At 34.6% G+C, this 26,875-nt stretch overlaps 1 protein-coding gene across 2 annotated transcripts in view; it reads left to right on the forward strand.

Annotated features, from left to right (window-relative positions):
- The first annotated feature begins 18,228 nt into the window (after positions 1–18,228).
- Positions 18,229–26,875, forward strand: part of LOC131055450 (DNA replication complex GINS protein PSF3) — a 48,533-nt gene continuing 39,886 nt past the window's right edge. For both annotated transcript variants that reach the window (XM_057989939.2, XM_057989938.2), the window contains exon 1: positions 18,229–18,697. The gene's annotated coding sequence lies outside the window, so the exon portion shown is untranslated. The remainder of the gene's footprint in view (positions 18,698–26,875) is intronic.

The raw sequence follows: 26,875 nt of genomic DNA on the forward strand, positions 1-26,875 counted from the left end.
TATGGACCTCGATAGGTAATGTAATAGAACCAATTGCAGGAGAAGAAAATGCATCAAATTGTTTCACAACAACATTTGTTTCATCATAGATTACTTGATTCAATTGCAAAGTAAAAAGAAATTCTTCAGTAATGATATTAACCATACAAGAAGGATCAATAAGCACTCCACGGCAAGGTGTATTCTTGACTTTTGCAACTATATATAAAGGACCATCAGGTGCCCTGATAGTTTCACTGGAATCAAAGGTGATGGAAGGTTCTTTAGGGATTTTGTGCTGCTCCACAAAGTTGATTACATTAGGAGTCATAGACACAAGATCATCAGGTGAGACAGAGGAATCAATAGTATCAATCGCATTAGAGGTATGAGAAGGCAATGGATCAGTAAAAATCTTAAGATTTTGGTTAGGAGGAGCTACAGATGTATTGCCTTTATCATTCACACCAGAAACAGAGATAGTATTATTATCAATCAAATCTTGAATTTTTCCCTTTAAAGCAAAACATTTCTCAGTATCATGCCCAGGATGACGATGAAATTGACAAAAAGATTTGTTATTGAAATAGGGTGAATTAATCTTTGCAGGATCTATTTTCCTTATAGGAGGAAGAGTAAGCACATTTTGTTCCAATAACTTATTCATAATACTATGCAATGATTCATTCAAAGGAGTAAACTTTCTTTCTTTCTTGAAAAACTTAGAAATAGGAGGCACACCTGATGCCCCATTCACATTGTTGTTGATGATGTTTTCATTGAATTTAATGGACTCTCAGTTTGGTTTAAACTTCCCAAATGGTTTTTGACTACTATCACCCTTATCACTCGGAGCCATAGGATTTGCTTGTTCCATTTGACTCACAGTCAGTTGATAATGGTGAAGAGTTGCGCACAACTGTTGGAAAGAAGTAAACTCAGAAAATAGGAGTTTTTCTCTAATATCTTTTTGTAAATTAGAAATAAAGATTCTTTGAATATCATTGTCAGGCACTGGAAAAGAAATTTGAGCATACAAATGCTTATATCTACCAATGAAATCAGTCACTTTTTCTTTAACACCTTGTTTGCAATGCATTAAATCAATCAAAGTAACTTTAGGACTTATATTGTTTTGAAATTGTTGAATGAAAACATTTGCAAGTTGTTCAAAAGAAGTAATAGAATAAGAAGGCAACGAGCAATACCATTGTAGGGCTTTATCTCTTAATGTTCTAGTAAACAGTTTTGCAAGCAACCTTTGGTCATAAGCAAAATTGGTACATATTGTTTGAAAGGTCTTAACATGTGTTAGAGGATCACCCTTACCATTATAAAGTTCCAAATGTGGAATTTCAACATGTTTAGGGGGGATAGATCGAACAATGTCAAGAGAAAGTGGGCTCGCAACATCAAATGTGGGCACACTAAACTTAGATTGATTCATAGAGGCAATTTGTTGCTGTAAAGAAGAGACAGTTTGTGCAAGATTGTTAATGGTCGCTTCAGTCGAAGAGTTCATATTAGACGTGTTAGATTGTGATGGAGGTGTTATGTTATTGAAAGAAGGTAGAGAGTAAGGTGGTGGGACACTATGATAGTTAGTCATAGGAGATGATTGGAAGGGAGGAACACTACAAGGAGGAATGGAATGGTTAAATGAATTGCCCCCTTGCGTCATGTTCATTTGTGGAGATATAATAGGGATACTCATTGAAGGAATGAATGAAGAAGTTGGATTGAATGAAGGAAGAGGGTTAATTGAAGAAGAGGGATTGCCCCCATGACTAGTGATTATAGGAGGAATGTCTTGTATTGAAGTAGTCATTATGTTTGATGTGAAAGTAGGTATACTAGCAATAGGAGTTGTCAAAGGAATAAAATGATTAACTTGAGTAGGAGGTTGTGTATAACCTAAGGTTTCGGCACAACTTTTCATCGGCATCACATTCGAATCCACAATGTGTGCAATACCACGCAAAATATCAATTCCATTCTTATCACTTTGAAGCATACGTTTTAGACCCTCAATTAAAGGAAGAGCTTGACTATCAGGGTATTCTTGAGACATCCATTGTCGAAAATCGTCAAATTGGTTATCCAATTTCGAAAGTTGTTCTACAGAAACCTCATGGAGAGCTTCTTCATCATTAAGAGGATTAGAGGAATTACCCATGTCCTCACTAAAAAGGCCATTCAAATTAGGTTCCATCTCCTCAGTAATTAAACCTTGGAAAGACTTAATTCTAAGGCTTTGTCTAACAGGAATAGTGTAAGTAGGGCTTATTGTTGTAAAACTCATGCACTAAAGAGAGAGAGAAGATTTTGAATTTTAGAGGTAGCAAATTTCAATAAAACCAGCCAATTTCCTAGATTTAAGCTATTAAATGCAATCAGGACAATCTCCCGGAATTTTAGAAAAAATGTCTGGGACCGTGGCGAACGGAGTGCACATGGTCCTCGCAAATTTTTTCAAAATTTTCAGGGATGAAAGTTATGATGATTTTAAAGCTAATCTGAAAAAATTGAGTGATTTTACGATCTGTAGATAGGCCAAATTAAAGTTGCAATCTCGAAATTGAACCCTACCAAGATTGTTGAAAAATGTAAAATTTGAATTTTGAAAAAGAGAGGGAAACTGAAATTTTGAATTTTATGATTTTAGAGGGAATGCTGAAAGCAATGCAAGTTTCGAAATTTAAAAGTTGACTCGATTTCATGCAAAATCCGATTTTTGAAAATGGAAATCAAGGTTGTTGCAATTAAACACTTAATTTCAAAAGTCACAAATTGTAAAAATTTGAATAAAGCACTGAAATTTCGAATGAATGCTAACACACTTTTCAGATTTAGGACTGTAAGAAACACAATTTTGATAGGAATTTCAATTTCAACAATTTTTGAATGATTAGAAGCCTTTATCAGAGCAATCACTAGACCAACTTTGACTTTAATTTTGAAAGTGTTAAAATTGATAAAATTAGCCAAAATTCTGGATTTTAGCAGAAAAATACAGTAAGATCTAGCTCCCGAAATTTTGGAAAAAATGTCGGGGACGATGGCGCTCGGGGTGCACAGCGTCCTCGCAACTTTTTTCCAAATTTTCAGGGATGAAAGATATTGTGATTTTATTGCGGAATCCAAAATTACAGCCGATTTGGAGGTGTTTTGATTAGTGAAATTATCAGTCAAAGGTTGAATCAAGAAGGTCTTAAAAATTAGGGTTTTGACATTTAACCACTTAATTTTCAAAATTAAAGCACAAATATGAATTGACAATTTGCAATAGAAGGGTAGATCTGAAACAAGCATTAACAATGAAACATTTCACAAGTTTAATTACTTAAAAAGAAAATTTTAGGGTTTTTATGCAATTAGCCTCTAAAATTTGCAAAAGATCAAACATGGAAATGGAAACAAAATTTTTAGATCTAACCATGAATAATCAGAATGAGGATGTTCACGTCGGGTTCACCAAAATGTAAAGCGGAAAAATCGAACCCTAGTCGTTCTCCCCTCCCCAACTCCAAGGAGAGAGAAGGGAGAGTCACTAGGGTTGATGGTTTTCACTTAGGGGAGACTTTACATTCAAAAGAGGGGTTGAAACCCACAAGATCCAATCCCACGCAATGCAAGATTGGATTCTAAATGAGTTTAAAGGGTTAAGATATCAAGGATACCCTCTTTTGTAAAGAATGTAGATAGAAAGATTGAACTAGGAATGCATGTAAAGTGGGAAATATTCGCTTATAAACAGAGATAGGGATATGGGATGAAGCTGCGGACCTGGAATTAGCAGTAAAATGTCGAGACGATGTTGTTCTGCAAATTTGAGCGAAAGTTGACGGGACGATGGCGCCCGACGTGCACACGGTCCTCCGAAAAATCCGCGAAACGAAGGTGGATCTGTTCGTCTCTGCACAAGGATTCCAGATCTTCAATTACAGCCGCGTACCTGCAACCTACACACAGAAAAGAGAGGACGATTGGGGGGTTAGGGATGAGGGGTTTGCCTTTAGGTCAAACCCCGGTTTTGGAATTAACCAAGAAATGAGAATGTTGTAAATGTAAATGTTTGTAATATAAACAAGTACTGATACCTTGTTGTAAGAATGTTTGTATTCTTACATGCGAAGGTGTAATGTATGTAGTATGTAATGTGTTGTATGTGATCTCCTCTTCAATGGTTGAATCCTTGTCTTGAATGCAACACTTAGCCTTGAATGGAGACTTAGAATGATCAATTGCTTGAAGGAATGCTTGAATGCTTGAATGCTTGAATGTTTGAATATCGTTTTTGCCTTTTTTCCATCTCCCCCAAAATGGGAGAGGAAATGTAGTTTATATACTTGTCAATTAGGGCTGATAGACTGATTTTCCCGACCTTAGGCCGACCAGGAAATGTTATTTTCCCATTTGCAAACATAAAGACCCGAAGCCCCATAAGAGACCAGGCCCAAAAATAGGGCCAGGGACCAGGGCGCTGGGCGCCATGGTCCCACCTCCCGAGACAACAGGGTGCAAGGAGGATCAGGCCAGGGTGCTGAAAAATGCAGTTTTTGATGTCATGAACAAGTTTCGGTGTCTCCATTTAGGTTTTGTGTTGCATCGCCATCGTGAAGACCCAAATGCAATCGAAATTGCAAGTGTCACAATTTTAGGACGCTACAAATCCACACGAGGGAGGTACGCTCTAGTTGAAGGATCAAAATTACTCTTCAAAGATTCATCCTTGAGAGGGAGATCCTTGAAAGAAATGTTAAACAATCTCTTCATGAACTAGGGTATCCTCATGAGTAGAGCCAATTTGGAGAGGCGAAGTGTTATCAAAAGAATTCTCTCATTTCAACTTCTTTTACCATAATATCATCCTCTTTCACCAAGGTACCCTCATGGTGGAGGAACATATTAAGAGAATAATCCACACCATCCTCGAATGGTTTATCCGAAATAGGGAGATCATTGAAAGAAGTGTAAAAAATACCTTCTTGCATCAATATGTCCTCTTTAGGGAGAGAAACTTTGGGAGAGGAATAATTGGAAGGCTCATAAAGGGGGTTTTCATATATCTTAAATCCTTTCAACTTAATAACCTCCTCTTGTATAAAGAAATTTGACATTTTTTCAAATTTAGAAAAGGAAACTTGCAATGCAATGAACTAGATTTGAAAAACACAATTGTAGAATCATGCAATCCACAAGTTAACTTTAGAATTATAAAATAGGGCTTTTGTAAATTCAACCACTAAATTTATGTAATTCAAATGAGATATATGAGGGAAAATTTGAATTTTGAATTTTGAAACGATTAAACAATGCAAATTTAAAAAAAAAAGATTGTTCAATTATTTAAGGAAATTTGTTTGAAAAAGGAAAGACGGGTCATCTTTCCTTCACAACTTATCTCTATTTTCTTGTCAAATGCTTTTGACTTGCTACAATCCCTTTCAATGCTTGAGTTAATTGCTGCCAAAGTTTTCAAGCATGAATTTATGCCTGGTAATAAACTTCTCCTTGTAGCCCAAAGATATGACTTGTGGGAGGGTAACGCCCACATTAGAGGCATTTTCCCGCGGCATTTCCTCCTATCCAGACATGTCTTTGTGTCAATTTATGATAACATTAAACATACGTTGGAGATGCAAAAATTTTCTTATATTCAAAGTGCTTTGGATAGACACCGTAGGGAAATAGGGTGGGAATTGGTTACTTTGGTTAAGAAAAAATTGAATGCCCTATCAATTCTATTGAATGTCGAACCTCCCGAGGTGAATCCACCCTGCGATCGGTAATGTTGGATTTGAATGTTGCCTTAGCACCTGTGCTATCGTAGGGCTCCAATGAAGCTGTAGGGTTAGCTCAAATTCCACCCAAATTTGACAGGGGCATGGTGCAAGAACATCAAGAGGAAAACGTCTAGCTGATGGATGGGTAAAGCAGAGGGTAAATTTGGCACCTATTTTGATAAGCATAACTATGGATGTTAGATGGCTCTCCATTTTCAAAACTGTTGAGGATGGCCAGGTTGCGAAATTATAAGCCTACGTGCAATATTAACTATCCCAGGTAACAGGTGTTGGTCTCTTTGTTTATGAACCGGTAGTAGAGACATTTTGTTAACCAGCTGGGTTGAACCAGTAATGGAGGCTCCTTTTGAACTGGTTAATACGACAAGCATTCTGGTATTAAAGTTCTGGTATGATACATCCAACAACCGGTTGTGGCAACTTTACTTGGTCTCTTCTTTTATTTCCATTGATACAATAGAACCAGTAGTAGAGACATTTTGTTAACCAACTGGGTAGTACTAGTATTGGAGGCTCTTTGAACCAATTAATACGAAAGGAATACCGGTATTAAAGTACCGATATAATACAACCGACAATCGATTGTGGTAGCTTTACTGTGTTCCGATAACCAGAATCCTGCTCCCCAAGTTTTCATGATATTCGATGGTGGGGGTAGTTTTTTAAGGTTTCTTCTAGATTTGTCTTGTCCCACTACTCTCAACTTTGGCCTCTACGAGGTTTGTACTATGGGCAGGCCCTTTTTTCCCTTTGGATCTTTGGGGGGTCCCTTCTTATAGCCCCGACTTCTCTTCTCATTGTCTCTGAGCAAGGACATAGGGTTTTCTTCCTGATTCTTTCCCTATTGAGCTATATATATATATATATATATATATATATATATATATATATATATATATATATATATATATATATATATATATATATATATATATATATATATATATATATATATATATATATATATCAGTGGCTTGCGACTTTTACCCAAAAAAAATAATAATAATTGTGAAAATTTATGCAACCCCCTAGGAAATTTAAATTTAAAATTAGGGCTTTGTGAAAATAACCTCTTAATTTGAATTTAAAATTACCCACTATGAGATAGAAATTTAAATTTTAAAATGTGATATTGAAATCTGAGAATTGAAATAACCAATTTAAATCTAAAAATTAGGGCTCTTTTAATTAACCACTTAATTTTAAAATTCAAATTTGAAATTGTCTACAATAATTTAAAATTTAAAATTAGGGCCTTGTAAAAAGAACCTCTTACTTTTAAAATTAGATCTAAGGTTGAAATTGAAATGATTAATCCAAAATTGGGAAATGCACAAAGTTAATTAAATTTAAAAATTAGGGCTTTTTTAATTAACCACTTAATTTTAAAATTAAAATTAAAATTTGTTCCAAGATTGCAATTTTGAATTTGAAGCAATTTTGAAATGGGAAATTCAAAATTTAAACAACCCACGAGCTTAATTTTTAAAAGTTAAAAAATAGGGTTTTTGAAATAAACCACTTAATTTTAAAATTTAAATGTGAAATTTGACTTGCAAGTGAAAATTTAAAATTTTGAAATTGAAAAACACAGATCTGAAACAATTAATCCAAATTATGCAATTCACAAGCTCAATTTTGAAATTAAAAAATAGGGTTTTATTGAAATTAACCTCTAAATTTTTAAAATTTGCAAGGAAATCAAACTTGTAAATGAAAAGTTGAATTTTAAATTGCATAAACAATCAAATATGGGAACATAAGTGAGAAATAAGGGTGTACGGAGTCGGGTTCACCAAAATGTGATGTGGAAAATTTGATTTAGCGATATGCAACATAGAAGGGAGAAACCAGTAAATCAATTTTCACTTGGGAAACATTACATTCAAAAGAGGAAGGGAATCCACTAGATTTAGTCACAATTTAGGTAAGGACTGAATACTAAATGGATTGAATTAATTTTGGGTTTCCTCTTTTGTAAATTGAAAATGCTAATTTAGGGTAAAGTGATAAAATTGAAGACAAAACTGAGAAAAATGATAAGCTACAGGTTCAGGATTTTGTCGTGCACCTGGATTTGAGTAATATAAGATGATTCGGATCTGCCCTACAAAAATGCCTCAACAAAGAATAGACAGTGATGCGGCAACACAGTCCTCCAATTTTTTCGCGCATCAAAAAGGGTTGTTCAGTCTCTGTGTCTGAAGCTTATTTTGAGAAGTACAATTATGCACCTATTTCCTGAACACAGAAAGAAAGGGAAATAGGTTGGGAATAGGGGTTTGCTTAAATCAAACCCCAGTTTGGAAACAACCTTGAATGAAATATTGAAATTACTTGAAATAAAATGATTGAAAGGTATACCTCGGATTTGCAATAAATGATGATAATGCTTTGCTTCTTGAATGTATTCACATGTGTTGTATGAAAATGACATGAACATGACAAAACCCTAATCACACACATGCTTGCAAATGAATGATGTAAAGTTTCTCCACAATTGATGGATGAAGAATATGCAGCCTTGAAGACCTCTAGAAATGCTTGATGATGCATACTTCAATGCTTGGTTGCTTGAATGTAGGCTCCCAATTTCACCATATATCCAAAATGAGATGGGAAGACCTCCTTATATACTTGCATGTCGTCAAACATATTAATTTTTTGACATAGGCCGACATGGAGCAAGGTTTCCTGCTCAAATTTGAGATGCGACCTAGGGTTTAAAATAGGCCCCAATTAGGGAGGACCATGGCACCACACCTTGGTCTTACCCTATAATATGGCCAGGGTTAAGGGTCTAGCAAGATGAGAATGTGAAAATAAGGCTTTATTGCATGGTGGGGGCATAAATAGATCTCAATCAAGCATGGAGATGCAGGCGCTAAGGTGAGGACCCCAAATGTAGTTAAAATCGCAAAGGGTGCAATTTTAGGACGCTACAAAACCAACATGGGATGGACAACTCCCACTTCAGTGTGACCCTCTTTTCATACAAGGTGCCTAATTTGTTGTCTTGAGCAATTATCAAGGCCTCTTTTGTTACTTTCTACCTATTGGATTCAAATATGATTTTGTGCATTCTCGAGAACCCAATTGACTACCAGAGATTAAACTTTGTTTGAGTTGGGGAACATATCTAACATCCTGTGATAGCCAAATATTTCCATTTTTTAATTTTAATGAAATAACCCTTTTACCAACAATATCACAAGATCTATTGTTACAAAGAAAAAGCTTATCAAAGTCATCGCTTTACAGATTTTTGAAATACTCCTTTCATGAAGTGACATGAAATGATGCTTTTGAATCAAGCACCAAAAATTTCATTGGAATTTCTTCTTTGGTTAAGACAAGAACACCTGCATCTTCTTGGTATGCTACATTGACTTCCTATTCTTTTGGTTGATTTATAATCTTCTTATAAGACCAATTATTATTTTTGATGTGGCCTTGCTTGTGACGATACCAACAACCACCATCTCTACCTTTGGGTTTTGAACCTCCTCATGATTTCTCACAACCTCTTGGACTCTTCTCTCTTTAATTTGTTCTTCCCTTGTTATATGCAATGAAAGTATTACTTGATCTCGGAGTCTCATATGTGCTCTTCCTTCACATTTCCTCGCTTAGAATTACACCAACAACATCATCAAATTTCAATATATTTGAACCATAATAGAGTTACTAATTGCCATAACCAAGCTATCTCAACTTTTTCGCAAAGAAGAAGAATTAACAGAGCCCCAACTACTTCATCAAAACTTTTTTTTACAAAAGCTAACAAAGTGGTAACTATATTAAAATTATTTAAGTGTTCTACTATAGAACCACCTTTAGCCATTTTCATATTAAACAACTGGTTTATTAGAAATACCTTATTTGATGTTGAGGGTTTTTCATAAACTTATTTAATATGCTCATCAAATTAACAATTGTTATTGCTTTAGATATGTTAAACACAACAAATGGAGACACATACAACCAAATCGCTCTCAACGCTTTTCTGTCTAGAATATCCTAGTATTCATCTGACATGGTTGCAGGTTTCTTTGTTCTACCATGTAATGGTCCCCATAAATCTCCCCAGTATAAATAATCCTCCATTTGCATTTTTATGAGTTCTTGTTTTAATTGATGTTAAACTTGTTGATCTAGATGTGCAACTTGGTTACATTCCTTGGTATGGATGTGGTCTAACATAGTGTAGATATAGTGAGATTACAATGTGATCATGGAGATATGTGGAATCTATTTATAGGTATTTCATAAGGCTTTAATGATTTATGTTGAAGCTTTTGAAGCTTTGGTGCTGGTTTCTAGGATCCGCAGTTTGTGTTTAGTCAAGTATGACTATGTTCGATGTCAGTCTATAAGAATGTACTGAATTCCTATGTCTGCTAGTATTTTGATGATGGAGTTCAATTAATCAGTGTTGTGGATAATTCTTGATGCTATCTCAACCATCTGCAAGTACTCTTAGTGGTTTGTATTGAAGTTTGTGCAAAGTTGTGGTTATGTGTTTCGATGATATTCTTTTGCACATGACCTATAATGTTTTACTTCTTGTGGTTGCATGTGGATCTATGGATGATGATTTAGGATAGACATAAAGGTGTCTTGACATGGTGTGATGCCTCACCTGTCTTAATTTTTCTTTTGCATTGCATTGGAGTTTGTTTTGGTTGTTTGCTTTGTATTTGTATGCTACATCTAATTAGGTCAACCTAATTGATGTCTTTGTAGTTGCAGTTGGTATATAAAGGATGAAATAATTGTGGGAACATGTATGAGAATTGTGTATATTATGTAAAGAAAATGTAAAATAGTACAATGGTCCAAAAGTATCAGAACAACGATGAAGATGGTTTTTGATGTATTTCAATGGATGCAGTTCTTTACAATTCAACCCTATTGGTATCATTCAATCACAAGTATTATATCTTGCCTTGAAGAAGTGATATTTAATGTTTGCAAGTCTCTTTTGTATCTTTCCCTAAGGTTGTGTGTCTTAGCTCAGTAAGTCATCTCAGGGGCAATGAATGACCTAAACATTGTAATTTGGTTACATATATTGAGATAGTTCTCGTCATGGTTTTTCTCAGTTTGGGTTTTCTACATAAAAATCTCGTAGTTCTTGTGTTTATGCTTTTGTGGTTTCGGTTATTTACCTTAATGCATAAGGTGTATAGAAAGAATGTTAAGTAAAAGGTTAATTTTGATTAAGTTTTATTAAATGTTGATTACCCCCCTCTCAACATTTGGTAGTGTTCAACATTTTCCACAATGGATAATTTTGGCCATTGAATCTTTCAACCTTTTATTCTTCGGTTGACATTGCTCCCATTCAAAACTTGAATCTCTCTTGTTGAACACAACCAACTCTGATACCAAATGTTAAATAATCAAAGAGCATATTAACGAAAATAAAGATTGCTTGTTCACTAAATTTTAGTGGCGTTACTCAGACAAAATAGTTTGATTTGTACATTTTAGATAGATCGCAATGACTATTGCAAAGTTATGTTGACTTATTCTCCTTCATGTCAATCTCGGTTAGAGAAATCATCCAAATTATGAAGGAAAATAATATAAATATACTCATAGGTTTGCTTCATACAGATTTGTTACTAGATATTTTGTTACAGTAACATATGTGCCTCAATTTGATCATTTTCTAAAGTATGTACAATCCCAAAAGACCTCCAGTCCAAATTTAAAGTTCTTTGTATAAGCAAGGACTATTTTTATGTACAGTCATTTCTTTTAAGTTGTTTAATTTCAATTTGATAATAATTTTAAGGTGTTATTTTTTTTCCTAAAGTATTCTCTCCTCTACGACAACTCACTAATTTGAGTGACAAGAAAGCATGTTATTTTGATAACACAATGGCAAGCAGTTATCCAAAATTCCTTCTTCTATACTCTTAATTGCTATTCAGGAATAACTATTTCACGTGGAAGACCCAACTTAAAACTCAATTAAATTTGAAGAAGTTTTTCATGTGGTCAATGATATCACTGCATGATATAAGATCAATGTTGATGACCAAAGAAAAATCGATCAAGTTGATAGAAAGGAAAATCCATCATCATGCTCAACATAAATGATGATTTTCAACCATTTATTTGAGACTTGTCCATAGCCAAAGACACATGGGACACTCTCGGGACAACAAATGAGGAAAATAATTAGAATTAGATCCTAAAATTATAGATTTAGTCACATAGCTTGAAGATACATAATGAAGAAAAGTTGGAATTCTTTCTCAAAAATATTGTTGAGTTGAGATCTTTACAACAAACTTTGGTTGAAACAATAGGGGATTTTGTCTTTGTGTCCATTTTTTTGCAAGCACTACCTTTCAAATGCAAAGTGTTTGTGACAACTTTGAATGTTTAGAATAAACACCCATTTTTGAGAGGCTAGTGAATATAATTTAGAAAGAAAAGTCACTGAGCTAGAAACTTGGTAAGGATGATCATGCAATGAGAACACACCATGAAGATAAGAAGTCAAAGAAATAATTTTGTGGATCTCCCAAATGTGGCAAGATATCGTGATTTCAAAAGAAATGTACAATATATGAAATAATTGGACATGGTGTAAAGATTTGTTGGTACAAATCCTTGGGCAAAGGATCCTCCAAAAAATAACACCAAATGAAGCTTTTTAAAGTGGCAAACTATGATGGGATCAAAAGAATGAATAAAAACAACATGACAAAATTGTTGAAGAAGAGACTCTAGAAGATTGCGTTTTCAACCCACAATTGAGAAGATGGATCACAATCAAATTCTATTTGGTATGTGGACTCAAATGCTACAAAGCATGTAATTCGATAGGAGTGGTTTCTCACGTTGAAACCCCATCATGGTAAATTTTCTCTCGGAGATGATACAACCTATGACATCCAAGGTTTATTAAAATCTACTTGCAATTTTATATTGATCATTGTTGGCTAATTCAAGTCTTATATGTGTTAGGACTTACCAAAAGTATTATATCAATCAATTTCTCGATCACAACTTGAGGACGAGTTTGACAAAAGTGATGATAAAAAGATATGTCTCGTCTGAGGTTTAAGTCTAAAATTTCAAAGATTGTTGCACGTGCTTTTGAAATTGTAAAATGTTTAGGCTTGATACAATTTACAATAATCAAGCCTTAGTGTAAAAATAGTGATCTTTCTATGTTATGGTATCATCAATTTGGTCATTTAAGCAATAGTTATTTTCGTACTCTAAGTGACAAAGATATGGTTAGTGGGCTTCCCTTACTTAAGAATTCAAGTGTTATATGCTCCAATTGTCTTGCTAGAAAACAACATCAAGCACCCTTCCATCCTATTGAGCATCATGCAAGCCAACCTTTGCAAATGGTGCATATTGATTTGTGTGGCCCATGACACCTGGTCAAAATAGTTTTAGATATTTTTATCTTTTCATTGATGATCACATAAAAAAACAAGAGTATATTGTTGGTAGAATAAAGATGATGCTTTTTCCTACTTCAAAGAGATTTAAACTCTTGCGGAGAAAGATACAAATCATCATATTCATGTCCTCCGCTCAAATTGAGGTGGGAACACACTAGCATAAAATTCCCCATCTACTTAAAGGAAAATGTAATTCAACACCATTTGACTACAACTTACACTCCTCAACCAACTAGAGTTGTGAATGAAATAAATACATCATCATCGAGATGGTACATGTAACATGTTGAAGGATTCTCATATGAAACATGCATATTGGGATGAAGTTGTGCATATAATAGTTTATCTTCTGAATTATAAACCAACAAAAGCACTTGATGAAAACAAACCATAAGAAGCATGGACAAGGATAAAGCCATATCTCTCTCATATTTGTTTACTTGGTTACACAACATACATGCACATTCTTGAAAAAAAAAGATAGAAGCAGGATGAAAATTTATGAAATGTATCCTTCTTGGTTGTAGTTATGATTCGAAGACCTATCCTCTCATGGATTCTACCACAAAAAAGATACACATAAATAGACATGTCGTTTCTTATGAGAAGAGCGAGTTAAGTGCACCTTCCATGCCATTATGTGATTCGAATAATGCTCCAATTTTCAACATGGATGGGAGAAGTAATGGGGGTGTTGATAGTCCAACTAACTCAACACCCACAAATATGACATGTCTTATCCCTAAGTGGTATACTAGTACCATTTGTGATGAAAAAATAGATGGAGACCCAAACGCTTAAACTTTAGGATCGAGGACTGACAACATGGCTCGTAGTGAGGTAAATCTAGCACTAATGAGTTCAGTAGTTGATAACTTTGAACCATTCAATATTCAAGAAGCACCGGAATCAAAGCCTTCAAAGGAGGCAATGGATGCAAAATATTGATAGCTAATGAAAACAAAAAATAATTGGATGCTCGTAGATCTATCACTTATTAAGAAAAACAATAGATGTAAATGGATATTTACAATCATCTATAAGGCATATGGAAGCATAGACAAGTATAAGGATATATTTGTGGCTAGGGGTTATGCAGAGAGAAGGGATTGACTATGAAGAAACATTTAATCTCACAACAAATATCAAAACAATTAGAATATTTTTCTCTCTAATTGCACAATTTGGATGGAAGTTGTATCAAGTAGGTACAAAAAGAACATTTTTTAAATGGAGACATCAAGGAGGCAGTCTATATGGCCCAAGCAAAATGCTTTGGTCTACCAAAGTCAATTAATATTACTACATGGATTTAGTAGGCATCCATGTGATTCATATCTTTGCCTTTGAGAACAATGGAGGAGATTTTGCTTATCATAGGTAACTCAAAAACATTTACTAAGACAACCCAAAATAATTTCAAGCTACTAAATTGTTGTCTCAACTTAGAGGTATGGCAAACCAATCACCACATCCTTGTATCTCAAATAAAATATGGCAAGACACTTCTTGAGAAGTTAAAAATGATGGATTCTGAATTGATGTCTACGCCTATGGAAACATGATTTTGATTATCTATTTTTGATCTATATTCTTAGGTAAATGCAACTCTCTATCAATAAATGAATCAGGGTTTGATTTACTTGACTTACAATAAACTGATATCAATTTTGTTGTTGTCTTTTACAATTCATGCAAGATCCAAAGATATGTCATTGTAAAGCAATAAAATGGGCCCTACAATATAGACATGGTACAATGAATCATGGTTCAGAATATAAAAAGAATGATCAATTCTTCTTGATATGATATATAGATGTAGATTATGCAAGATATATGTTTTTTTTTTTACTCTAGAAGTATCCTCGCAACCCAGCCCATCACCCAACCCACCTTACCTTGGACTTACTTACTGACAAGTTGGGGTTAGGAAGGGGTGAGATGAGACAAGACTAGTCCTCTAGGGATGTATGCAGCCACCTGCAAGCCACGTGCATCAGGCGAACCTGAGCCTCAAAGTCGAACCCAAGACCAATGGGGAGCAAACCTACAACCCAAGCCAACTCTGCTACTCGTGCAGGCTAAGATATGTTGATGATAGGAAATCTTCTTAGGACCAAGTCTTATTTCTTGGGGAAGTAAGAAGCAAGCCACAATTGCTCATTCTTTAATAAAAGAAAAATGTTGTGCAACAAGTGCAATGGTTTGTAAATTAATTTGCCTACATCACATATTAGCAACATTAGGAATACCTCGAAATCAACCCACAATCCTCTATTGTGATAATCAGAGTGTTCTTGAGCTTGTTCCCAATCCAATATTTCATGAGCAAACTAAGAATATTGAGGTTGACTCCCACTTTGTATGAGAACATGTTTGACAAAATACTATTTTACTAGAATTTTGTTCTACGCGAGAACATGTTGACATCTTTAGCAAGCTTATTGGAGATGTGAAGTTTGATGCTTTTCAAGTTTCTGTCATTAGTACTTTAAAACAACGATATAATAACGAGTTAATGTTGGTATATTACACCATTTTCCACATGTACTTGATTTGTTTGTTGTCATTTATTTTGGTTTGTTGTTATTTATCAACAAACTTATGATTTTATTTATTATTTCTTAAAATCGTGAATGTACAACTAACTATTTCTTTGCATGTATAAGTCTACCTCATTAATACAAATCAAACCAATCTTTTACATCCTCTAATAAGGGTGGGTAGAATAGTTACACGTTTTTTTAATTGTTGAAAATTGTTTTTTTTTTGAGTATTTTAAAACATTTTGGGGTTAGGGGGCAAAATTGAACAAACTATCAATTTACACTAAAACTTATGGAAAGACCACCATCATGTTTACAAAGTCACTATAATAGTTTTATAGTTTCCTTAACGATCACTAGATTACCACTAGTGGTTGTGAAACTACCTCTTGCACAAGATAAGTTGTTATGTCCTATGCTAGATTTATTTTAAAACATATTGTAAGTTACAATTTTTAATAAATTATTGATCAAGCCTTCTTTTTTGGATTTGACAAGAGAGTACATCAAGTGGAGAAAATATAAGTGTGCTCCTAAAGATCTTAGATTCCCTTACGGATGATGACAATACAATATCAGAGAAGGTTGGTTTATCAAGGGTTGCTAAGACCTCATTAGTTTCACTAGCCAGTAAGGTTTCACGTGTCCTTAACCATTGAGACACATACCAAACCACTTGTTGATTCCATGTAATTAAGAAATAATAAATTATTATTCTTTTGGATGCTTACAAGATTATAGGATGCTAGCCATAGGTAGTTAGAAGGTAGATGGTCGTAGACACAACTCAGGACTAGGTTAGCTACTTAGATGACAAGAAGGAGGATAATAGGAGTGAGAAGTTGCGAATCATCCTCCAAATTTGCTATTCTTTCATCACATCATTGACAATAACATTCACAACACATTTTATCTATCTTTTCTAAGTTTTTTTTGTCTTTGTTTGCATGATGTAGTGGGTTTAAGTGCACCTTTCTAATTTTAGGAGGAAACTTCATGCAAGTGAATTGCCTTGTTTCCATTCCAAGGAGAAATTTTTTTGAGAGGTTTTGAGCCCTCGTGTTAAGAAGAATCTCAATCACAATTGATTCTAGATTGGATGGTGCATGCCAAAGTACGTTAATGTATCCCATCATTATGTAGGATCCCCATCTTGCCCATCTTAAACAATGCACTATCCGAGATGAGTAGGCATCCATGAGTAGAGGATATCCATGTAGGTTCTCTCAACATGTCTATTTTTATTTACCACTTAAAGTAATTCTATCATTCTACTCACTTAAGATATATCTCCTTCCATGACATGTCTCTTAGTTACAAACATGTTATAAATGCCAAGCACGCGCACACACATAATTTTTTAGTAGTACTATAATCATCCATGTTGGTGTCACTCTACTTGCTCACCTAATGATCCCTATCCTTTGTATCTCATGGGCACATTCTAGGTGGTTAATACATTTCCTTTAGACTATCTAGTTATTATAATTGCACGAGGGATGTACTTGACATTTTTCCCCCTCTTCTTTTTTTGAGATATATCATATTTAATATGTGACCTAGATTATATAAGTGGCATAATTTTGTGACTCACCTTATTGCATAACTACAAACATAGTTTATTTTTTGTCTCATTAAGTAATATATCACCTCTACTTTAGGCTCCTTAGTATCTCATTTTAAGGAGGAACCTCATACTTAGTACTTGTGTGTTTTGTGCTTACTCATGGTTCTTAGATAGAAGCAGTTTGATTAGTATATTATGACTATGTTTTTAATAATATTATTTATGCTTGGAATACATTTTGTTCTATAATTTAGTCATTAAGGTAGGCTGACCTAGCATTGATCACACATCATACACAATGTAGAGAAAAGATTAAATTGAAAAAATACCAAAATAATACATTATTTTTGTAGATTATTTTTTTTTCGTTTGTTTTCTTGAACTCCCCCTTTTCCTATCATGCTTAGACTAGAGTAGATTAAAGTGGAGATGGATTGTCAAAGATAATTGTATTCGTAAAGTAAATCGCTTAATGAACATTTCCATTCAAAAAAATTAATCTTATTTTAAAGATTCCCACTATACTTTAACATTACGAGTTACCACTCGATTATCCTCTAATGAACAAAAACAAGATTTCCACTATACTTTGATAAATATAAGAAATTAAATTACCAAACTAACGAAGAAAAATAACTTATTTCTTCTCTAACAAATGAAAACGAGGTTTCCAACAATATACTTTGATAAAGATAGTCATAAGTTACCAAACTAACGAAGAAAGGCTAATTGCTTCTCCTCTGACGGACCAAAATTTCTCTCCCATTCTCTGGCCAAGTACATGTGGGGTTCACAAGGCTTGAGGCCGCCAACATGTATTTAAATCTTATTAATATTGAAGAAGTAGTTTTAAAAGATTTCCAAGGGCGGCAACTTTTTTTAAAATTGCCATAAAGGAGCAAATGGCGGTAAAATTGGGGCAGTTATTTTCGTCAATACAAATTCAATTTTATTACATATTTTGCGCAAAGCCTCTGTCAGTCGATAGGCTATGTTTTCTAGCAGCTTTCACCGGGGAAGTCTCATGCCGGGGCATATAAACTTTCAGGCAGTTTAAACGTTCCTCGCCTCCGCCTGAAAACAAATTTTAATTCGCGTTCAATATTTTCGTTTAAAAGTCTGCAAAAATATTGTCTCGAGCTCAAGAATCTAGTAGCTCTAAACCAGCGATACTTTTAGTTCTACTTTTCGTTTATTGTAAATAGATTGAATCGAAGCTGTAGGGAAGTTGGTTTTGGTTCGTCTCAATTAAAAAATTTTTGCTTTCGTAGGGTTTCGTTGTATTTTCCCGCAAGCTCTGCCCATTTTTTTTTCTCATCGGCACCATTGACAGTACGGCGATCTGTGCAGAACCTCGAGGTACGCGGCCAGTTCATTTGCTGTCATTCTAAAATAATTCCGTTGTTATCTGTTAAATGAGGATTTTGTTTCTGTGATTTTATCTATGGTTGTTTATATATGATATTACTGTAATACCTAGTGTTAGATCCCTATTTGTTTCTTCACGCGCAGATATTATGAACTGTGAAATGAATTTTGCATTTGTTTGGTGGTGATTTAATTTTTTTATATTTTTACCTTGTTCTTGAGGTAATTTTTTGACAATTTTCCCGACAGAATTACTCACTACTGAATCGATAGCAGTCACTGCCGATGCTGTAAATACAATGGTTGTCAGAACTATGTTCACATAGAGTGATTAGTAGAGATTGGACCATCTTTATATGTTAAACTTATTACATTCTTCTTCACAAACCCCGTACATTGTACAACATATTTTTTCACACTTTTGTGCCATTGTACTGGCTCTTGTACTTAAAGACCAGTTAGAAGACAAGAGGATTGAAGTGATAAAATGACCAAAATTTTAAAAGATTGTTATTGTAAGTGATATACAATTTGGTTTTCCAGACGGATACATCCTCTCACATGTTTGGTTAGGACTCGGTGATACAATTAGGTACCAACATGCTTTTGATATTATTACATTCTTTTCTAAAACCATTTGTCTATGTTACTTCAACAAAACCGGGGTTGCTACATTTGAGAGATCATCTTCCCACTGACAAATAGAGCTAGCATCTTTGCTTTTGCATCAATTTGCAATGATTTAACATCATTTTAGAAGCAATTCTAGACATGATTGTGTTTGGCGGGTCAATCCTTAAAGAATTAGGTTATGTAGCTGCAAAGAATTTTTTTCTCAAAAACTATGATTCAAATCTTTTGTTTGCAAAAAAAATGCATAGTTTGGCATTTGTCTCTTGTGGCTTCCAATCTTCCAGATTTCTTCTCCTAGTGTTGTTTTTCATTGCAAGGCACACAAAAAGTATCCTATATTTGCTTTTTATGCACCATTAAAAAGGTTTTAGGCTTTTAGCTACTCGCTGCTCAAAGGTGCACAACATTGTTTCTTCTTGATTTTGATTAACACTGAGTAATATTCGAGCCTTACCTTCAACCTTATCTTGATTGATGAGTTCTAATGGAGAAGTAATCAACTCAATAATTTCTTCATAAACCATTTTTTACTTTTAAGTCTTCTATACTTTGGCACCTATGCAACCATTAGTCATTAGGTCTTTGGTCTTTTCTCATTATACAGTTATTAATTATGAAACTTGTGTCCATTATTGTTGTACGAAACATTAGTTTCATTACAAAAAACATTCCCATTAGTCCATCTTCAATCTCTCCAAATAGGCTGCATAAACTCGATTTGCCATTAGTCATCAAGTCTTCGGTCTTTGCTCATTATACAGTTATTAATTATGAAACTTGTGTCCATTATTGTTGTACAAAACATTAGTTTCATTACAAAAAAATTCCCATTAGTCCATCTTCAATCTCTCCAAATAGGCTGCATAAACTCTATTTGCATTTTAGAAGAATACTTTGGAGGGGTAACCTTGTAAGCTCAGTTACCGGGTTCGTCGATTTTGGCCTCCAAATGCGAATCGGGTTCGCCTTGGGTCTGGCCAAGGTTCACCCTTTGGACTGTGGGTTCTCTCTAGGTTGGCCAAGGTGAACAAGGTGAACCCAGAGAGAATCCACAGTCCAAAGGGTGAACCTTGGTTGGACCCAGGTGAACCCACAGGCTGGGTCAGTCAAGTCACCAAAAAGTGACTTTTTCATATTAAAAAACTATTTTTTTTCCCTTTTTGGGGCCAAAAACCCTAATTTTTTTTTTGGAATTCCAAACTATCAATTGAAATGACATTTGACATTGATCAATGATGAAGTAGCATAGTATTAAAAGTAGATTTTGTTAATGTTTTAGCAACACAGAAATCTGAAACAAAATACATATAATTTATCCTGGGAAAACCCTCCGCTTGAGGGTGAAAAACCCAGCCCACTCAAATATGAACTTTATTATATCTCTGAAAATGAATACAACTGTTGATAGTTTCAGATTACTATCAATCTCAATAAGATAAGTTTGATTCTCCACAAATCAATCTTGACAATGAAGTCAAATGATACATCTCTTATACATTCTATAAACCTTCATAAGTCTGAAAATTTAGAACATAGAAAACATGTAATATATCTGATCTGACAGACTACATACACAATATTCTTAACTTGCTACAAACAAACGAGAGAAGCCAGCAATATATATCTATCCATCTGCGGAAGAAGAAGAGCAATGAATATAAAGAATCGGAATTGCAAGTGAAGAGACACTTCAAAGGAAGAAGAAAAGACACCAACAGTTACATCTTCACCGACAACCATATGGACATGAAGAGTCACCGACAGCCATATGGACATGAAGAGTCATTGGCAGACAAGTGAAGAGACTCCATGGTGGAGAGGAAGAGTCACTGACAGGAAAGTGAAGAGACTCCACGGTGGAGAGGAGTTAGATATTATCTTAGATCTCTATTGCAGCTATAAATCTTCAACGAATTTCTCCTCCTTGCCCCCATTTTTTAAATAGTAATTTTAACGATACCTCATGGGAATAAAGCACACCCATATTTGCTAAAAAAACATGATACACGTGAGGATTTTCCAATAAAGTACACTCATATTTGCATACACTAGCAAATAAATCTGAAAATCAATAACAAGGCTTGCAAAACACCTATTCCTTGATGAGTGGAAATAAACCATCAATAAATAAATTTTAAAGCTGATCATATATTATTGTAAAATCAAATTAGCAATCAAACCTTGAAATGTCAACATATGATCCTTAATTACCTCATGCTCTTGATTGTAGTGTATGGGTTGATTAGTAGTTGTCTTAGGTTCAATATTGTAGTGAAAGTGTTGAGTGAAGGCATTGACCAGATCTACATCTACAAGATAAGTGATGGAAGTGCAAGGCAATGATTAAAACAATGTGAATGTGTGACCACCCAAGCTTGTTAGAAACAATTTGGAAAGCAACTTGTCTTGATAAAAAATAATGAAGAATATAGCTTGAAAGGATTGTAAATGAAGCAATATGTTGACTTTTTCATCATAATTTGCAAAACAAATTGCCACAAATCCACTTGATGAAGGATGAATTGAGATGACATATGCAAAAGGAAAATGCAGTATCTCATTAGTATAAGCATTCTTTTTTAAATTTTTATGCCTAGGTGGTTCAATCTATTGAAGAAAGATTTCAGATAATATGAAATAGCATGCTTAACATACTCCATATACCTGTAGTAGTGGAGGAACACATATCAAGTAGCCCATTGTCCTCACATATGCCAAGTAAAAATTGTAAGAGATTCTCATGTTCTTTTTAATGTATGTCTAAGTCATGTGAATATGATGTGTAGAAGAGGGTACTCAATGAGTACTCAGATATATCATGGGAAAACAAAAGGGATCCAAAGAATAATCCCCATTAACATCAACAAGTGGTATATTATCATGATTCATAGAAAAATATAGGAGATTTTATAAAGAAGGACCACTAGATTGTGAAGAATGAGAGTCATGCTATAGATAAATAAATTGATCTATAAAATTGTGCAACAAGACTTTGAATGATGTATAAGAAGTATGAAATGAATCAAGCTAATATTTAGCTCTATCAATTAATTTGTCACTAGGTCTATGCGTTGAAGTCAGAGATTTGAGACTCACTTGAACTAGCTTGGACTTAGCAAGCCTCTATTTGTGTGACCCTTGGCAAGTCCCAAAGGCTTAGACTTGGACTCAGATGAGTCTCGGTGAGACTTGTAGAGTCTCGTGAACTTGCAGACTTGAAGCGGACTCGGCAAGTCTTGATGCCTAGACTTGGCCATACTCAAATTTGTTTTTTCTAATCTTAGAAAATAACAAAAGTAGACATTTTTTGACCTTTTTTTTACATCCGAAAACCCTAAAATGTACCTAAAAGAATTATTTTGCCCAATGCAAAGATCATTTTGCTCTCTTCACTCTCTCTTTTCTTACATCTAACACCTTGTCCAGCTTACATTGCTGCCCTTCAAGACCATTAATGTCTCTACTCCCAAAATCCCACTAGTTAGTGGGACCTACCTTAGATGCCTTCATAAGAGGGATGCAGACTCCTTTAAGCCATAGACTTCTATTTATTGTTTTGATATTTGTTTGGAACATTTGATGTCATGGATTTCATACTCTATGAGTTTTGTATATGTTTGACAATGTTTATATATCTAAGTGTGTTATTTCCTTCAACTTTAATTTGCATTTATAACTATGTGATCGACGTATACTTGTGTATGTGATCAAATTAGTTCTATTTGATGATGTTATTGTGTCTTTAAGGTTTATTTAATAAAGGGTGCATGAAACAAATTTTTAATTTTTTTAAAATCTCTAAATTTCTTGGGTTTTTCACTTGCGTAGTCTTTGTTGAGTCCCAAGTTGAGTCACTCTCGTTGAGTCCATGTTGAGTTTGAGTCTTGTTTATATGATTGAAGTACCATCATTGTATATATGAGCATAATATGAAGATAAAATTTAAAAGTGATATAACAGGTAAAAAATACATTTCCTCACCAACGTGCTTCAGAAGAATGTACATTGTAAACTAAATCATTATGAATTAAAGAATCGTGAATCTCATAATTAGAAGAAAAAGAAGTAACAAGATTCTTCTCGCTCCATACATCATAGGTAGACCATGAGCAAAAATATATAGGACTATCAACCTCATGTGGATGTGGAATATGTATTTATGTCACTAGGTTCTCAAGGGAAATTTAAGCAAGAGAGTAACATGGAGGAGAATCTATAGATGTAAAAGAAAAATTATCATGAGATGGAGAATAAATATGCTTGTTAGGTATAAAATCACATGAATCAAGACCCCTATTTGTATCAAATGGATATAAGGTTGAAGTGGTGTTGGTGGTAGATTTTCATTTGTGGACCAAAAAGGAGATGCACATGAATCCTTGTGCTCATAAATGGATGTGGATGTCAATTCTCCAAGGTGTGCAAACTTCAAGGTTGTGATCCCACTTAGTAGATATGGCAAAAATATGAATGTGTTGATGGATCTTGTTGGTATGTGAGAAGCTTCAAAATATTGGGGATTTGTGCATCAATAGTCTCTCAAAATATATTTGGGGACCTTCAAAGAATAAGTATCCAAACAAAGAAGCCTTTGGAACCATTAGATGCAACACTAAAGCTTTGTGGAGAGAAGGCTGACTAACCAAAATCCCAAGTAGAGGTGGAGTGGAATTAAGGCAAGAGGAGCCTTAAGGAAGGCCTTGTAGGCACTGTGACACTTGTGACTCCAACATTGAGTTACATGGATTATAGGGATGATTCAAGACTTAAAGAAGGGGAACCCTTGTGAATTTGGGAGGGAGTTGGAGTTTGAAAACAACAATTGAAAGGGACCAGAGAAATCTATCTACAATAGCATGGATTATTTTAAATGAATGTGTGCAAAAAACACAATACAAATAGTAGGTAAGTCACTATTATAGGTCGCAAAAGGGGTATTGTCAAGGTTTTAGTAAATCATAGATATACACATATATTAATAGCTTTGTTAGTGTAAATCCCCAAATAGGATACTAAAAACAATACAATAATTTCTGCAATCTAGGGCACAAATCTCATACGAAAAAGCTTTTACATCTAGGGCATAAATCTGGTAATTTATTTGCATATAAACATTTTTATTACAACCCAAAATTCTGATCAGATTTCAAATCAGAATTAAAATTGAAGGATAGCAAATGCTGATTATTATTAAACTCAGGAATATAACAATTCAAACCCTTATGATTGCCCGGAAAATTCCAAAATTAAATTTCAGACCTATCCTTCAAATAAATGTCCAAATCTCATACCAAATTAGTCCAGATTTGGGTCAGAATATTTTTCTAACCTAGCTGTCCTTCTAAAGTGATGCTGGGCTCCCAAGTTGACTAGCTCTAAGTCTGAAATTGATGCCCTTTAACAACTGTCCGTAGAAAACCCAGAAATGAATTATTTGCAGTAGTAAATTTTCCCAGATTTGAGTCTCCAACATTGATATTATCCTCAATCTGGCCTCCAAACTTGATGAATTCTTGCGACCCAGAATAAACAATGTGCTAGGGTTTCACAAACCGGAGTTCTTCCACCGAAACACACTCTTCGGACTAGGGAGAGCTCATATGTCTCACTGAAATTAGGGATACTTAAGGGTTTCAATCCTCAAGCCAAGATGCAGCAGCAATAAACATAAATCTTCATCACATAATGCTCTCAAAATAAGCCCTTACGGTGTTTTATAACAACTTCTAAAAAGATGAATCAATCTCCAGCCTTGATAGTCCACCTCTTAATCCAAAGCTCCAAAATAAAAACCTAAAATGTGCACCAATAAGAACTCTCGAAGTTGGGCACCCACCTTGGCTTTTGTCACATGTTTTAATTAAACCACTTAAGTACATAAAAGAGGGGACAACTTAAGTCCCTTGGCTAGGCATCACTTCAAGTTGCCTAAAAAGATGTGCCTAACTTAAAATAACTTAAATTCACTTAAAAATAACTTAAGTTCAGTTAAGTTGCATTGAAATACGTGCTCTCAACTTAAAATCAGAAATTAGAACAAGCCAAGGACCCCATATCTCACCCAATGATGCTCTACATGCTCTTCCTCTTGGGTAATCCAAGGAAAGGACTACCAAATTACAGCTAAGTGTCTTGATTTGAGTTGGGGTATTACAATCCTCCCCACCCAAATGATGCTTGTCCTCAAGTATTTGAAGACTAGGATGCTTGTCCTCAATCTTTTCTCCCTTCTTGTAAAATTGTTTCTGGAATAAGTATCAATTTACCCTCTTCGTCCATGGGAGGCAACTCCGTAGAAGGTATAACATGCTGTCCAAGTGCCTTTTTGAGGCATGACACATGGAATACATAATGAATCTTGCTGGTAGATGGCAGCTCCAGCTCATAAGCTACTTCACCAATTCGCTTAGTCACCTTGAAAGGCCCATAAAATTTGGGTTTAAGCTTTGCTGCCCCACTCATCTTCAATGAAGATTGCCTATAAGGCTGAAGAAGCACAAATACCAAGTCTCCCACCTCAAATTACCTCTCAACTTGGTACCGATCAACATATTTCTTCTGCTGCTCCTGTGCAATTTGAATATTCTCCTTGAGTGCTTTGAGGATATCTTGATTTTCTTAGGCCCACTCAAGAGCTTTCAGGGCTCTAGAATTTGAAAAGATCAAATCCACAAATGTAGAAGCTTCATACCCATACAAAGCTTTAAAAGGAGTCATGCCAATGCTCATGTGATATGTAGTATTGTAACAAAATTCTGCCAAATGTAACCATCTTGCCCATGCTTTTTGCTGACTCGAAACATAATTCCTCAAATAGTCTTCAAGCCACTTATTTACAATTTCGGTTTGACCATCCGTTTGAGGATGATAACTAGTGCTATGATCAAGTTCTGTTCCAGCCAACTTCATCAATTCTTGCCAAAAAGTACTAATGAATATGCAATCCCTATCACTTACAATCCTCTTTGGCACTCCATGGAGTCTGAAAATTTGCTTAAAAAATAGTCCAACTTGTGGTGCTTTGAATTCAAAAGGCATAGGCATAAAATGAGCATACTTTGTAAGTCTGTCCACTTCCACAAAAATATAATCCTTACAATTCATCTTAGGTAGCCCAATAATAAAATCCATTGATATTTGCTACCATTTCTGATTCCGAATAGGAAGTGATTGTAGCAGCCCTGCTGGAAAAGAAGTTTTAGCCTTGTTTCTTTGGCATTCAAGGCATTTTCTCACATGTTTAAAAACATCATTTTTCTTTCCCTTCCATGAGAATCTTTAACGAATGCATCTATATGTCTTCAAATAACTAGGGTCACTAGCCAGCTGATTGTTATGAACAGCAACAAGAATTTTATATTTAAATTCACTTTTAGGTACTAGATAGATTCGTTTCTTGTAATAGATGATGTCTTGCAGCACCTTATACCTTTCATCATCTATTTTACCATCTAAAATGTCACAAGCAAGCTGTTTTTTGGCATATTCTATTAATATGTGGTCCTTGAGGCAAAAATTTCTAAAAGTGAACAAAAT

Source organism: Cryptomeria japonica, chromosome 10 (genome assembly GCF_030272615.1).
Source record: "Cryptomeria japonica chromosome 10, Sugi_1.0, whole genome shotgun sequence".
Taxonomy (NCBI): domain Eukaryota; kingdom Viridiplantae; phylum Streptophyta; class Pinopsida; order Cupressales; family Cupressaceae; genus Cryptomeria; species Cryptomeria japonica.